The sequence below is a fragment of the Nipponia nippon genome, unplaced genomic scaffold (assembly GCF_047370975.1).
Source record: "Nipponia nippon isolate SJK-2023a ecotype South Korea unplaced genomic scaffold, ASM4737097v1 scaffold_4, whole genome shotgun sequence".
NCBI lineage: Eukaryota > Metazoa > Chordata > Aves > Pelecaniformes > Threskiornithidae > Nipponia > Nipponia nippon.
This window is the reverse complement of record NW_028262358.1, coordinates 118,807,192-118,820,291: the sequence shown is the minus strand read 5'-3', so window position 1 is coordinate 118,820,291 and position 13,100 is coordinate 118,807,192. Positions and strand designations below refer to the sequence as shown.

The window sequence follows — 13,100 nt, the reverse complement described above, 5'->3', positions numbered from 1 at the left end:
GGTACCCCGATTTCACTGCGCAACACAGCTTAGAACTTCCTCTCCTAATCTCTGTTTTTAATAAGCAAATCTATGTATGTATTGCTTAGGGGCTCCCGTGATGTGAGATTACAAATTCAGAAGCCTGTGCAAGAGCTACAACTACTTCCGATGAGTGTGCCCAAAATAGATGAAAAATATTATTTCCTCATAAAACTTGCTGTGTACATGAGTCTGGCAGTTTCCACTGACTCTAAAGGAATAGTTCTGTTTACAGTTCTATGTGTTCTGGGTTAAAAAATGAAAATGGAACCTCAACATCATCAGTTTTCCAACTGAAAGAGCTGTCTGTATCCATCTAATTCCAACCTGCACTTCTCTGACACTGCTTTTTCAGGATTTTCATCTGTTACAAACTGGATTCCGTTCAGGGAAAAAGATCTCCATCTACACGGGGCAGTTGCTGGGATGACCGAACGGGGGAATTAGTGTGCTGTTTTGTAACTGTGATAATGTGGCCCTTGCATCTGCGCTCTGAACTATACCGGCCACCTCCACGCTGCTTTTCAAACCACTCTGATCAGACTGTCTGTTCACCCGCGTGCTTTATTGTATATATATTTTATTGTGAGGCGGACACTCCGAAATTACTGGGGCTGGCTGGATGAAGCGCCCCAAAAAGTGAGCGAGTGAGGAAAAAGCAGGAGTTCACACGAGTTCAGAAGCGGTAATGAGGGCTGGACAGGGATTCCTTTAGCCTGCCACCCAGCCCAGTTCATTCTGCATCTGCATATAGCATAGGCAGAATAAGCAGGCACCTCCTTCAGTTCATCAGAACAGGTCTGTAACAGTACAAATTCTGAAAAGGGATTTTTTTTTCAGTGCAAATCTCAGAATGTCATTTGATTTCTGATGAGTGGAAAGATACTAAAAATGCATTTGAGAAATAGGAAAATGCCAAGCAGGGGATAAGTGGCACAGAAGCATTAAGAAGAAATGAACATTGCTAATTCCAGATGTGCCTCACAGTCATTACAGAGCCACAAGGACGGCACAGCAAATGCCGAGCATGTAAGGAGAGTTACAAAGTGCAATTCTAGGTACACGGTGTCCTAGTGGGGCCCTTGACTTAGCAAAAAGGGCAGCTTTCATCCAGGCTCCAGGTAGATGTCTATGTCCTCTCAGACAGTCAGAACATCAGAAGGCAAAACTCTGATGCATAAAAGCAATTTATACTTTTCTGGGTTCCCTTTAGCCTTTACAAGTACATGCTTCCTTTGATGAGTGCTACACATCTCGCCGTGATGGGGGAAGAATAGCTGTTCCCGAGTCGCGTCTTGTGACAGGGGGAGATTGGACTCAATCACATAACAGATATAGTTCAGAAGGGACCACAGAATATCTGCTCCAAATGTCATCACAAATAGCAGGCCTTAAGCACAGATCCCAGCATCCTCGGGCAGACTTACAACTACAACAAAAAAGCAAACCCCACTGGCAGTAAAATGCACAAGCCGCAAGAAGGGATCAGGAGGGACCAAGCAGTGATCTAGGTCTAAATCTACTGCATTTATAAGCGTCCTATCGCATGGCCTCTTGCCCTGTGCTGGGTCCCTAAAGGCAGACGTATAGCTTCTTTTGGGCATGAGCTAATTAGATCCCCTACGCTCGTATTCCCAAGCACATGGAAAGAAAGGTGAGAGCAAATTCCAAGACAGAAAAAAGGATCTGTAGAGGGTATCTCAAAATTGTTGGGTGAATATTTTTTAAAATCTACGTCACCACAGATATTGAACAGCAAATAATGTTGTTATTTTTCACCTTATAGTACTCACCAGAGGCATGGAGGTCCTCAAAGACACTGTTGTTAACAACTACACAGCATATGAAGATCTTGGAAGAGAAGACTGAAACAAGGAATGTCCCACATCCTCAGGAAAGCCTCTGAAATACAAGGGAAAGTGGTTTAGGTTTGGCAGAGAATTGGAGATGCAAAGAGGACAAAGGGGCTAAGAGGGAAAGTCCACGATCAAGGAAATTGCTAAAACCAAATTATTGAAGCAGACCAGGAGATTAGTGTTTTAAAGAATGCTCTTTGAAAGCTATTGCATGACATCCACCTCCTCCTCCTTTGGGATCCAGCGTATCTGTAGCACGGATAAAGTCCATTAGTCTCAGCTTTCAAGGCTCTGCAGAGCTCACCTTCCTGAACAGCGGTTTACCACAAGGCCTTCCCACAGCATGTCTTTCTATCCTGGCAACAAAAACAGCGGCCTGGAAAAGCGGGGGGTTCTCTGAACCATCTTTCCTGAATGTTGTGATGGAACCACATGACTCCAACGTCTAAGATTCCTCAGGACAAGTTGATCGCAGTCATTATGAGGTTTTGCAGAAACCCAAAACCTCAAAGTTTAGCAGCTGAATATCTCATTTTCTTTAGTTAAAACCCCTATAGCCCGCACTGTTTACAAACTATTTATGCATTTCCACTTTTAGGAAGACAAACAGTTTTCAAATTTTTAGGGTGTTTTAGTTTAGTTCATAGTTTAGTTTATAGTTCCTATATTGTGAAGTCCCATTCTTCACTGTTTTTTAAATCTACAAAGTATCTACAAATCATGTGTAATAGATTCCATATGCACACGAAGAACACCCCGGTAGGCCAAAGCACTAAATTGCCCATAAAGGGAAAGCACAAATTCTGCAAATGTATAAATTCATGGAGGCCACAGAAAAACTCAGACAATACACGTTGTCCCACCAGCATCCATGGAGAAGGACTCACTGTTACTTCAAAACCCAACCACTGTTCTATGAACAAATAATGAAAGCAAACTAAAAATATTTTACAAATACTGACCTTTCCACTCACTGAACCAATGTGCACCATCAAGTAATTTTAATCCAAAAGTGTACAGGACATGCAAAACTAGCACCACACCAGAAAAAAATGACAAAAATACACACCAGCCTGCACAGCTCCTCACTGCGAATGCTCCTGTGCATCCCTAGCCTTGATAAAAAAAAACCTGAGAGTCAGGCTAGAATCAGTGATTTCCCTCAAAGCAGGTGCCCAGGGCAATTCTGATCGCGTACTTGCAGCGACAGCCACTTGATGAACGGATCAAAACATATCAAAAATCTCAACATGCCTGTTGTAGGAGGGCTGCCTCTCTTCTCACCACTGCTGGTTACCACCGGTCTGCAGCACAGTCTTCTCCTCCCAACCGATACTTGTTCCAAATGCCCCAAACCAGAATAAAGCTTCCTCCTGAAGCAATTATTCGGAATCCTCATCTTCCTCTTGGAACTCCTCATCCATGTCTGCATCCGTAGTTTCCTCTTGCAGCTGTAGCTATGAGTGCAAAACTGCAGCTGCAATTTTTCAGTAGCACTAAAACTGACTTGAAAGCTGCCACCTCTCTCTGGCATTCTCTTCTGCCTCCCTGGGCTCTTCCCAACTCAGATATTCACTTATTCTCTATCACAGCACTCACGTGGGAGTCATTATGCAGGTCTTTGTCCTGATCTTCAAGGGCTTTTGCAGGACTAGGTGAGGTCACCTCAGGTATGCACAGGGAAGAGCTCCAGCTGATCAGGGTATACAACATGAGCTGCTAGAGCCATGAAATTGGTAGCTTATGCTCAGGAATGGAGGCAAAAATTCCACAAGAGCAGGACCTAACTAACAGAGCTCACTTCCAGAAGAGACTAATGCAGTTCACCACTTGCAAAAAAATGTGGGTTTAGATTAATGTCTTCAGATGGACTCACCCTCTCACAAGCTTCTGTCTCCCCAGTACAAGACAAGACACTGACATACAGGTCCAATGAAGGGCCACCAAGGTGTTTAGTGGCTGGAGAATGTGGAGAGGATGAAAGAGGTGGGTTAGTTCAGCCTGCAAAAGACAAAGCTAAGGAAGGATCTCAGTTCCTGTCTATAACTACCTACTGGATGGTGGAGAGGATAGTCCCACACTCTTCTGAGATGCCCAGCAAAAGGACAAGAAGCAATGGACACAAGTCACAGCAAGGGAAATTCTGACTAAATAGAGAGAAAAAGTCTTCAGAAGATGAGTTATCAAATAAAGCCTTGAGGAACCTGATTGAACTTTGAAATGAACCCTGTTTCAAGCAAGCAGTTGGACCACGTGGCCTCCAAAGATCTCTTCCCCTAAATTGCTTTATGAGTCTGTAATAATTTTTCCTACAGATTGAAGAAGAGAAGGAAATAAAGAAGCATTAATGAGGTTAACCACAGTTCTGAAATTGACTGCGTGACCCTAAATCACTTTGGTTCTGTTTGCAATGCATAATGCTCCAAAGTGGCTAATACATCTACCGGGCACTGCACAACAGCATGTGTAAAAACTAGCGAGCATCTCAGATAAATATGAAATTGCAGCATCCATCCAGGCTAATTAGCATGCATGCAGATTGCTGCGCTGACATTGCTTCACTGCCTACCGTTTTGAAGCCAGCTTGCTGAACTGAAGATATGCTCTGAATTGCTCTGTGCCTCAGTATTTCATTTATATAATGAGAACGATCACTCTGCCTTGTCTATTTAGATTGCAAACAATTCAGGGGCAGAGGTCCTCTTTTATTATAAATAAATGTAACACCTTGGGGCCGAGAGCCTAAACTCAGTCACTGCAAGATTCAGGGTCATGCAGTATGGTCTCAAAAATAAAATTTCCAATAATAGCAATATCATAAGCAGACAGCCCAAGAGGATTAAATTTTCTCTTCCATCCAATCTTTCATAGCAAAAAATGGATTAAAAATGGAAGTAAGTCTATCTTTCAAACTGAACAAAACAGAACTGGGATCACATCTATAAGCAGTAAACTAATTATTCCAGCTCTGTAATTTCCTTGCCATGGAAGTTACAGAAGGAAGTCAGTGACTTTGAGAAACTTTGTATTTACAGTGCAACACATTTGCAGCTTTCTCCAGTAAAACTCTTTTCTCTATAGTTTTGGTATTTATTCTGCTTGGTGAAGAAATGTCACTGGCAAGACATATTGGAAGCAGTTCAAACAACAGGAGAAAACCAAACAAACTGCAAATATTAGTTACAAGCTTCTGATTAGTCTTTTGATGATTTTGGAAAATGTAACTGTGGAAAAGAAATTAACTGGCATTCTCAATCCTCCAGATAAATGAATCAAGGGAGCTGGGTAATGGATTCAGAAAATTAAGGCCGTATTTGTTTTCCTTCATTCTGCATGTGCAATTATAACACTATTTAATGAGTTTCTAGAACCTCCCGACCAAAATGATCTGAAGTTACAAATAAAAGATCAGCAGGCAGAGAGGCAGGTTGTACACATACCAGGACAGCTACAAGTAGGACAGCACAGAAAGATTGTGAAGAGTTGGGGTTTTTTTTGGCATGATATTCCAGGGACAGCTTTAACTCTAGGTTAAGTGTCAACAGATCGACAACAGCCACTAAAAATCTCAGGCTTTTTACATTCATCTCTAGGACAAACACAAACACTAATCTTTCTGGTATTCAGCTCCTCATCAGGGTTGACCCAGCATTTGGCCTTTAGCTCTCTTACAGAAAGGAAAGGCTGAGTCAGCTATTCTGGGTTTTGCACCTATGTAGTCAAGGTGGCTGAATCCTGGAGAACAGGTATTCAGCCCTAAACTGACCCTCAAGTGGAAAAATTTCTAATCCTTCCGACTACTGAAGTAGGACAGTATTTTTATTTTTTTTCTTCTAAGTTAAGGCCTTATCTGAGACAAAACAGAATGCCAAAACAGAACCATTTCAGTCTTTCAGTAAAAATGTAGACAGCACAGGACCTTCAGTACAATTCTACCTAACACTTCAACTGGCTTAAGGGTTATGGATTAAAATCACCATCCACTATAGCTCAGCCTACACAGAAAGTTGAAAGGTCATCTGTTTTAAAAAGCAAGTGGATAGCAGCACAATGTTACCACTGTTTCATTTCAGTTATCAGGTTCGTGCTAGAACACATTCACCAACATATTTGTCTGTATCGTGGGGGGAGAGGTAGGGAGATCCCGCTAAATCTAACTAGCAAGAACATTTCTAGGGAAGACCAAGTCAAAGGCAATTTGTTACAAGGGTTTCCAAATACAGCTGGGAGGCAGCTCTCTTTAGATATTTCTGAGATTGCCCCATAATCATCCCCAAAGTAGAACCGCTCTACCAGTGACAGCAACAGCAAAACTGTTCATGTAACCTGGCCATCAGAAGTGTTTTCATCATACACATCCCATACATGAAGCAACATTAGATTCAGAGAGACAACCCACGATTCTCAACTATGGTTTCACTGCTTGAATAGATACTGGATTCCACATGATTCAGAAGCAAACAAATTTGATATACTTTCTGAAATTTGCCTTCTAGTCCACTTTCCAAAATAGATGTTGCTAAGAGTTTGACTCTGTCTACACTGTCAACCAACCAGTTTCAATACAGGGTTATGTAAGGCTCATACTGTCCTGACTTACATTACAATAATAAATTATTTTCCCAGTACAGACAGAGTTTAAGTGACCTTTACGAATTACCAAGCTGGGATACATATGTATCTGCTAAAAATATTATTATCCTTTGTTCTTCTTCAAGTCACTTTCAAATGAGAATGATCTGTTTATCATTTAGCCATGCAAAAAGTTCCTAAGTTACCTGATGTGTTTGGTGAAAATGATAAAAATATCACTTCAAAAGTATAAATTTACCTCATCATGTAAAAAAGAAGGTACTAATAAGAGACGTCTTCAAAAACAAATACATTTAATGCCTATGAAAGAAAAAGACTGGCGTAATTTGGAAGCTGAATGTTGACTTACAGATGGAAAGACCTATTAGATCATTCATTCCCTCTCTTTGCCAAGACAGGAATGTTTCCTAAAGAACATTTCATACTCTTCTGCCTAGTCTAATTATAATAACGTAAGTACTGGAGTTTCTGTCACTTTTCTTAAGATTCTGTTCCATGCAAACACAGCTCAAGCTCAGGAAATATTCGTTTTTAAGAACACCATCGAAAACTTCTTGATTGCTTTATAAAGCGAGCACAAGAGACTGGAATGTACAGATGGGAGTATTAAGTCAAAAAACAGTGGTTTGAGACAGAGAGGGCATTCAGCAGTGGGAGGAATGTGGGATGTAGGAATCACGTAGCTCTAGAAAGGGCTATCAGTGGGCTGATCATTGATAAATGTGCTAGCTGTAACAGATAGGCGTGTAATGGCTACACAACCATTCCTTGGCATTTATCTGTCCATAACCATGTTCTAGCTGAGTACTTCAGCTAGACTCTGAAAGCAAGATTCATTTATCTATTTTAGGTACTTTAGCATGGAATGAATCATGCGCTAAAAGTGTCTGTTTCTCACCACTGACTTTTAAGCGTATCAGTAAGCAGGGTCAGACTTAGACAACTACAGTGTGTATGTCTAGAGATATGTTACAGAGCTGAGGCTCAACTCAGTTGCCCAGTGGGAGCCTGGGTACTGCTTTCATGTGGGCAGCCATATGTATACCTCAACGCAGGCATGTTAATTTGTGAGGTGAATCCCACTTCTACAATTAAATGTGAAATGCATCTCATTCGCTGTGACCGTGTTTGCATAACTACCCTTTATGTGCTTTTCTTCCTAATTTCTCACCTATTTTGCTTTAGCATTGTGAAAGCCAGAAAAACACTGGGCCCCACAGTCTTGCTGGGAGCAAGAATGAAGTGGCCTTCTGAAAAGGTTTGGTTCTCTTCTCCCCACCCCAATGAACCACAAGAGTCTACTCTAAACCACAAAAGGGGAGGCTTGGGAGACCAACAAACGTTCCACCAACTCTACTCGCTCAAACTTGCTGGACTGCTATGTTAGAATTGCATGATATTTGCCTTTCTATTACAGAAAAGAGGGAGTTCCAAGAACCACAAACATCAAGAGGACTGTTGACAACACTCCTGCAAGGCTGATGGATAGCTCAGGTTGGAAGGATATGATGGAGCATCTCTGGTGGCTTCCCTGAGATCCAGGCGGATTTCAGAGAATTGGAGGTCACATGTCAGAGGACTGGCTGCAGTCAGTCATAGACTTACTACATTTGGAAAGCTGCCATCTAGCAGCACGTCACTGAGTGTGGAAGTGAGTTCAGAGAATTTGTGAACTTCTACAAAAAGCTGCAAACCTTTTGTCTGTACTCTAGCAGTGTCTCCTCCATCATATGTGTCCCCATAATAGATGCCTCTATTTAGCAGACGACAGATCAAGTTAGCCTGTTACATTTGGCCTGGGCAGTCACTCCAGAAGGGTAAGGCCAGGGTGCTGCAAGTATAAAAGAAATAGTCTTAGAAAGAAGCTGTGACTTTCCTGCCTGAAGTCCCCTTAGTTTGAATATAGCCTGCATAGAAAAGATCAGGGCCTTACCTTTACATACTAATTTGCATAAGTGTTTTTTTTTTAAATTAACCAAACTTCTTAACAGTTTTCTTAAATACATTTATGTAAAAAATACAATCTTCCGTTAGATCTTTCCCACTGCATGTGACATACATACAGAAACGTGCTAGCTAGTAGGTTAAATCCCATTCTGAGAGCAGTAACAGCACACAGACATATCACTGTCAAAAGGATGCTGATTTACATAGTGTGATCAGTAGATCTGCTCTGACAGATTACGTATTTTGTATCTTTATTAACTGTGCATCATTTTTACATTCTGTTCCAGTTAGCTTGTGACAGATAACTATTTTTTTAAATCAGATCTCAAGGCAAAGAAATGTCAATGGGGAAAAATAAATACATTACTCAGGCTTCTTGAAAGTATTGAACTAAATGACACATCGACTTAAACTGGTGAAATCATGGTAAGTAGCTTTAAATAGAAATATTTTTAAAGTAAAAATACCACAAAGCATTAGACATTTTATAAAGTTGAGTTAAATTAGTATTAGACAAATTATTACTCTTACCTTTTTATTACATATTGAGCTGGATCTGTCTTCCTCTGAAGTCACCAGGAATATTAACATCAACTTAATTAACTTGAAGCGAGATTTAGCCTGGAAAAAGTTATTTTACCATGAATAAAGGAGAAAATGAAGTCTGAATATCAGCTTTTTCAGCAAGGCACTGAACTCAGATCCACAGAGATATTTAGATACTGATCTCCCACTGGACAAGAAATATCCAGATAAATATATTTAAAGAGCCTGGAACTCATTAGCTCTGATCCACATTGACCTCAAAATTTATTCACCATTTCCCAAGACAGGTGAATAGTAAGTATAGCAATCTGAGAAAACAGCAATACAAAACCAGTATTATAAAAAAGCATAGCTCAACCTCTGCAACAATGAGGGCTGGATTAATTTTCCAACATTCATTATGAACAATGGGAACTCACGGCTACTAACAGCTATGTGCAGCTGGGTGGGCGGTGTTCGGTTTTGGACTTTGTACGCTACTTCTAACAACCATCTCCTCCGAAGCACCAGAGGCTGGCTGGCTGGAATCACTCTGCAGGACAGAGCCAGCCAAGGTGCCACCAGCTGAAACACCTTGTTTAAACCACGGGTGACATTCTGATCTGAGTTATACCAAAGTTAATCATAGGCACAGTGATGTTAATAGGATCAGAATCTAGCTCGGTATCAGTGTAAAGACTGTGGTTGCTCACTGGAGTGTCTCCGATTACTAACAGATTACTCTTCGCATTGCTTTCTTGGGTCTCAAAGGAAAACTGTAGTATTGCCAGGAGAGTTTTCAGTTACTGGCCTTTATATTGAGCGTATGCTATATAGATCTGTGCATGCCAAGGTGACACAGAAGTATTATTTAAATGTTTTACCAGTTTCCAGAAAAAATATGCTAGCTGAATGTGGGGAACTTGTTTTCCCCGCTCTCTATTTTTATCCTGTTTTTAAAAACGAGGCTGTGCCAAACATAAGTTCATTGTCTCTTTCATTCATCTTGTGCCTGCATCTGCAATTTGCTTTGATCCCGAGTTTAACTTGTTTAAATTCTGTAATCATGGCATAACCTATGTTTTTTTCCCTTTGTATATTTTACAAGTCTTCTATTATTTACATAGTTTTTTAAAGATAGATACACTCTGAAAGGTAACCTTAGCTCAAATTAGTTTCCTCATGTATGGTGCTAATGGAGGTACCAGATGATTCTTTTCACACAGAAGTTTCTTGTCCACATTATTCTCTCCCACCAAAAAACCACAGAATGAAACATGGGAGGAAATTCTCCTTGAGATCCTCAAGTGTTATCCCAATGGAGCCCGAGGTTCAAACTCGATTGCTACAGAACAGGCCTTGTGGTGTGTCCAAACCCTGCAGATTTCAAGGAACACTGTGCCTTAGAGAATTAAAGAACAGGCCACAGCAAACTCATCAAAGGTTTCGTGTCTCTCCGTGAGTCTGGTTTCTAGTGGGCCTCATCTCACATTCACTGAACTTGTATTACAAACATTCCTTGTAGTCAGAGATCTCGGAACCTCCTTTGCTTTAAATGAAGTGCGTAACTCCTTATCTGTTAAGCACCTTTATTGATTTGCTTCAGATTTTCTAGAAAAATTCTACCATAGTGATGGTATGTGATAGGATACAGGAGGTGTATAATAATCTTGGTGAACTGAAGGTGCTAAGGCTTGGTGAAAAAAAATCTTAACACTGGACAAAACAGAAATCAGCTGTGAATATATCATGCCTCACTACCTCATCACCTTACTACCATGCCAGTGAAGCTTTTTGGATGTTGTCACTTTTATATCTGAGTATATCTTGGAGACTTAACAAGAAATAAACATAAGTACATCAAATGAAGTCCTATTTCCTAACGCTTTCAGAGCTATATGAAAACCTCACCATGGCTGTGCTACAAATATTTTTCAAGACCTCAGTGTTTGTGGGACATCCGTAATTCCAAAATCGAGGATGATTCTGTTACTGGCAAATCTCATAGATTCAGCCTTGTATCGCCCTCTGATAATGTCACAGACACTGCTGAAGAGCAGATGCATGCTATGAGAAATGATGAAATGAAAAAAACCAGCAAATAAAGTCCAGTGTTCCACATGAGTAGTCCATGATCTCAAGATGTCTGCATAGCTGGCAGAACACACATCATCCTTAGTGAAACATCTTCTGAGCATTTCAGTCGTAGTGAGGCAGAAGTTTCTGCATCCAAAACACATTTTAGGTTGCTAGAAGCCAGCTGCAACGTAGTTTTGTTATGATATTTAAAGCACCATTCAGAATGCAGACGAGATGGCTGTGCTAAAGAATAGCTTTATCAGTTTCAGGAAAATACATCCAGAAGACAGCAAAGCAGCATTATTTTAAAGCAAAACAAAAATATCTTATACAGACTCTGCAAATTTGTGGAGCTGCTGGGATTGTATTTTAATGTCATCTGTTCATTACAACTACTATGGGTAAAAGGCTACCACTAATATATGACACCACAATCCTGCTACTACTTTGAGGAAGTGCGGAATAGTCAGAGTTCCTAGTGGAACAGGTATGGCAGAGTGGCATCTTAAGTGCGGCCTGGGCATCTGTGTTAGCAATGGGTAAGGTAAAATCATTAAAAAACATGGTTTCACTGCAAGCACAGACAGGGACCAAAAATTTAGGAACCTGCATAAAAAGGGATCCTCTAACCTGTGTACTTAACTTTTTAATTTTTACCTATTCCAGTCATCACTGCTGGCTTGTCCTTGATGAATATAAAAAAGTCTTGATTTTGAATGTAATCTTCATGAAATAATTACAAAAAACAAGTAGCTGTGAATGAGAATATGGTACGATTACTTTACATAAATTTGGAGTTCTTTATTGGTACTCACCATCCTCAGTAAATACACCTGGAAGAAGGATACTAAAAAAATTCTTACAACAGAGGTCCAACTGCCTTCAACAAGAGGTCAGTTTTTCCCAGGGAGTACTATAAAAATATATAAAGTATAAAGCCAAAGATGCAGAATGTGTATAGTTAAGTCTTACGTCTTTAACCATAGTGATTGTATTGATAATTTGTAAACCTCTGCCCAGGTCTAATTTATTCACATTGTTGTTTTTATGTAAACAGCAAGAGACACAAGTTACATCAAAGGAGAAAGGTGATGCTGGCAAAAGAAGAACTACAAAAAGATGCTGAGGATGGGAATCAGTTACCTGTATATAAGCTTCTAATGCCATCTTAGACAGTCTAGGGATGATCTAGGGATCATCTCTGTTGCCAGCTGCCACTCCAGAATGGCACTACTCTTCTGTAAGTCCTACGCCATATCTGCCAGCCCAGTGTGGCTGTCTCAAATATCCTAGGGCATTGAAAATAGTAATGGTTGCTTATATTTAAGTAATGAATCCCACCCTGACAATTTATGTTCAGCAGTATGCAAGCTCTGTCCAAGCTAACCCCAGAAAAGGATGCACTGAGGAGGGAAGAATGGAGACACCCAAGGTAGTCCATCTGACCAGCTCTGGTCCTGAAACAATACAGCCGAAACAAATCGGCGTATCCTCACACGGCCCCGCTGGGTTAGATGAGTTGATTGCTTGGGTCTTTGTCAACTCAAGGATCTTTGCCTGATGTTCTGTTACATATTGTAGAAACTGCAGAGTTTAGGGAAACAGACAAATTTTGGCTTCCTCTTTGCATTTTGGCTACATGATGAGGGAACAGTCCTCAGATACAGGTCGCTGGGAAGACCAAGAAAGAAATCAGTATCTATTTGGAGCTAGGAAAACTGTCCCAGTAAAATGAACACTGATCAGCTGTCTTTGCTTCTAGACTATTTTGCTTTTTTTTAAATCGCACCCTTCTTCATTCTCTTATAACTACTAATAGAACAGAGCATGATTTCCCTTTTCTACTTTCCTTTCATAGCCACTCAGGGTCCTGTATCTTTGAAAGATGCTGTCCGTCAGAGATTGCTGTCTGCCTTGTACAGTTCTCAGGTATGTTTAAATCTTCTTTTATCCTTCAAAGGCTGGCTGAAAGATGTGTCAGGTCATTATTTCAGGCTGTAGCTTAATAATTAGGCTTAACAGTGTATGATCTCTCTCCAGCCTTCACCAAAGACCTTTATTCACTGAAGGTCAAGGTAT

General features: G+C 40.5%; 1 protein-coding gene across 1 annotated transcript in view; it reads right to left on the bottom strand.

The window, feature by feature from the left end:
• Positions 1 to 13,100, bottom strand: part of FKBP1B (FKBP prolyl isomerase 1B) — an 80,791-nt gene that overhangs the window by 48,411 nt on the left and 19,280 nt on the right. The window contains exons 3-5 of the mRNA XM_087775397.1: positions 8,949 to 9,038; positions 8,165 to 8,301; positions 1,815 to 1,923 (exon numbers count right to left, since the gene is read on the bottom strand). The gene's annotated coding sequence lies outside the window, so the exon portion shown is untranslated. The remainder of the gene's footprint in view (positions 1 to 1,814; positions 1,924 to 8,164; positions 8,302 to 8,948; positions 9,039 to 13,100) is intronic.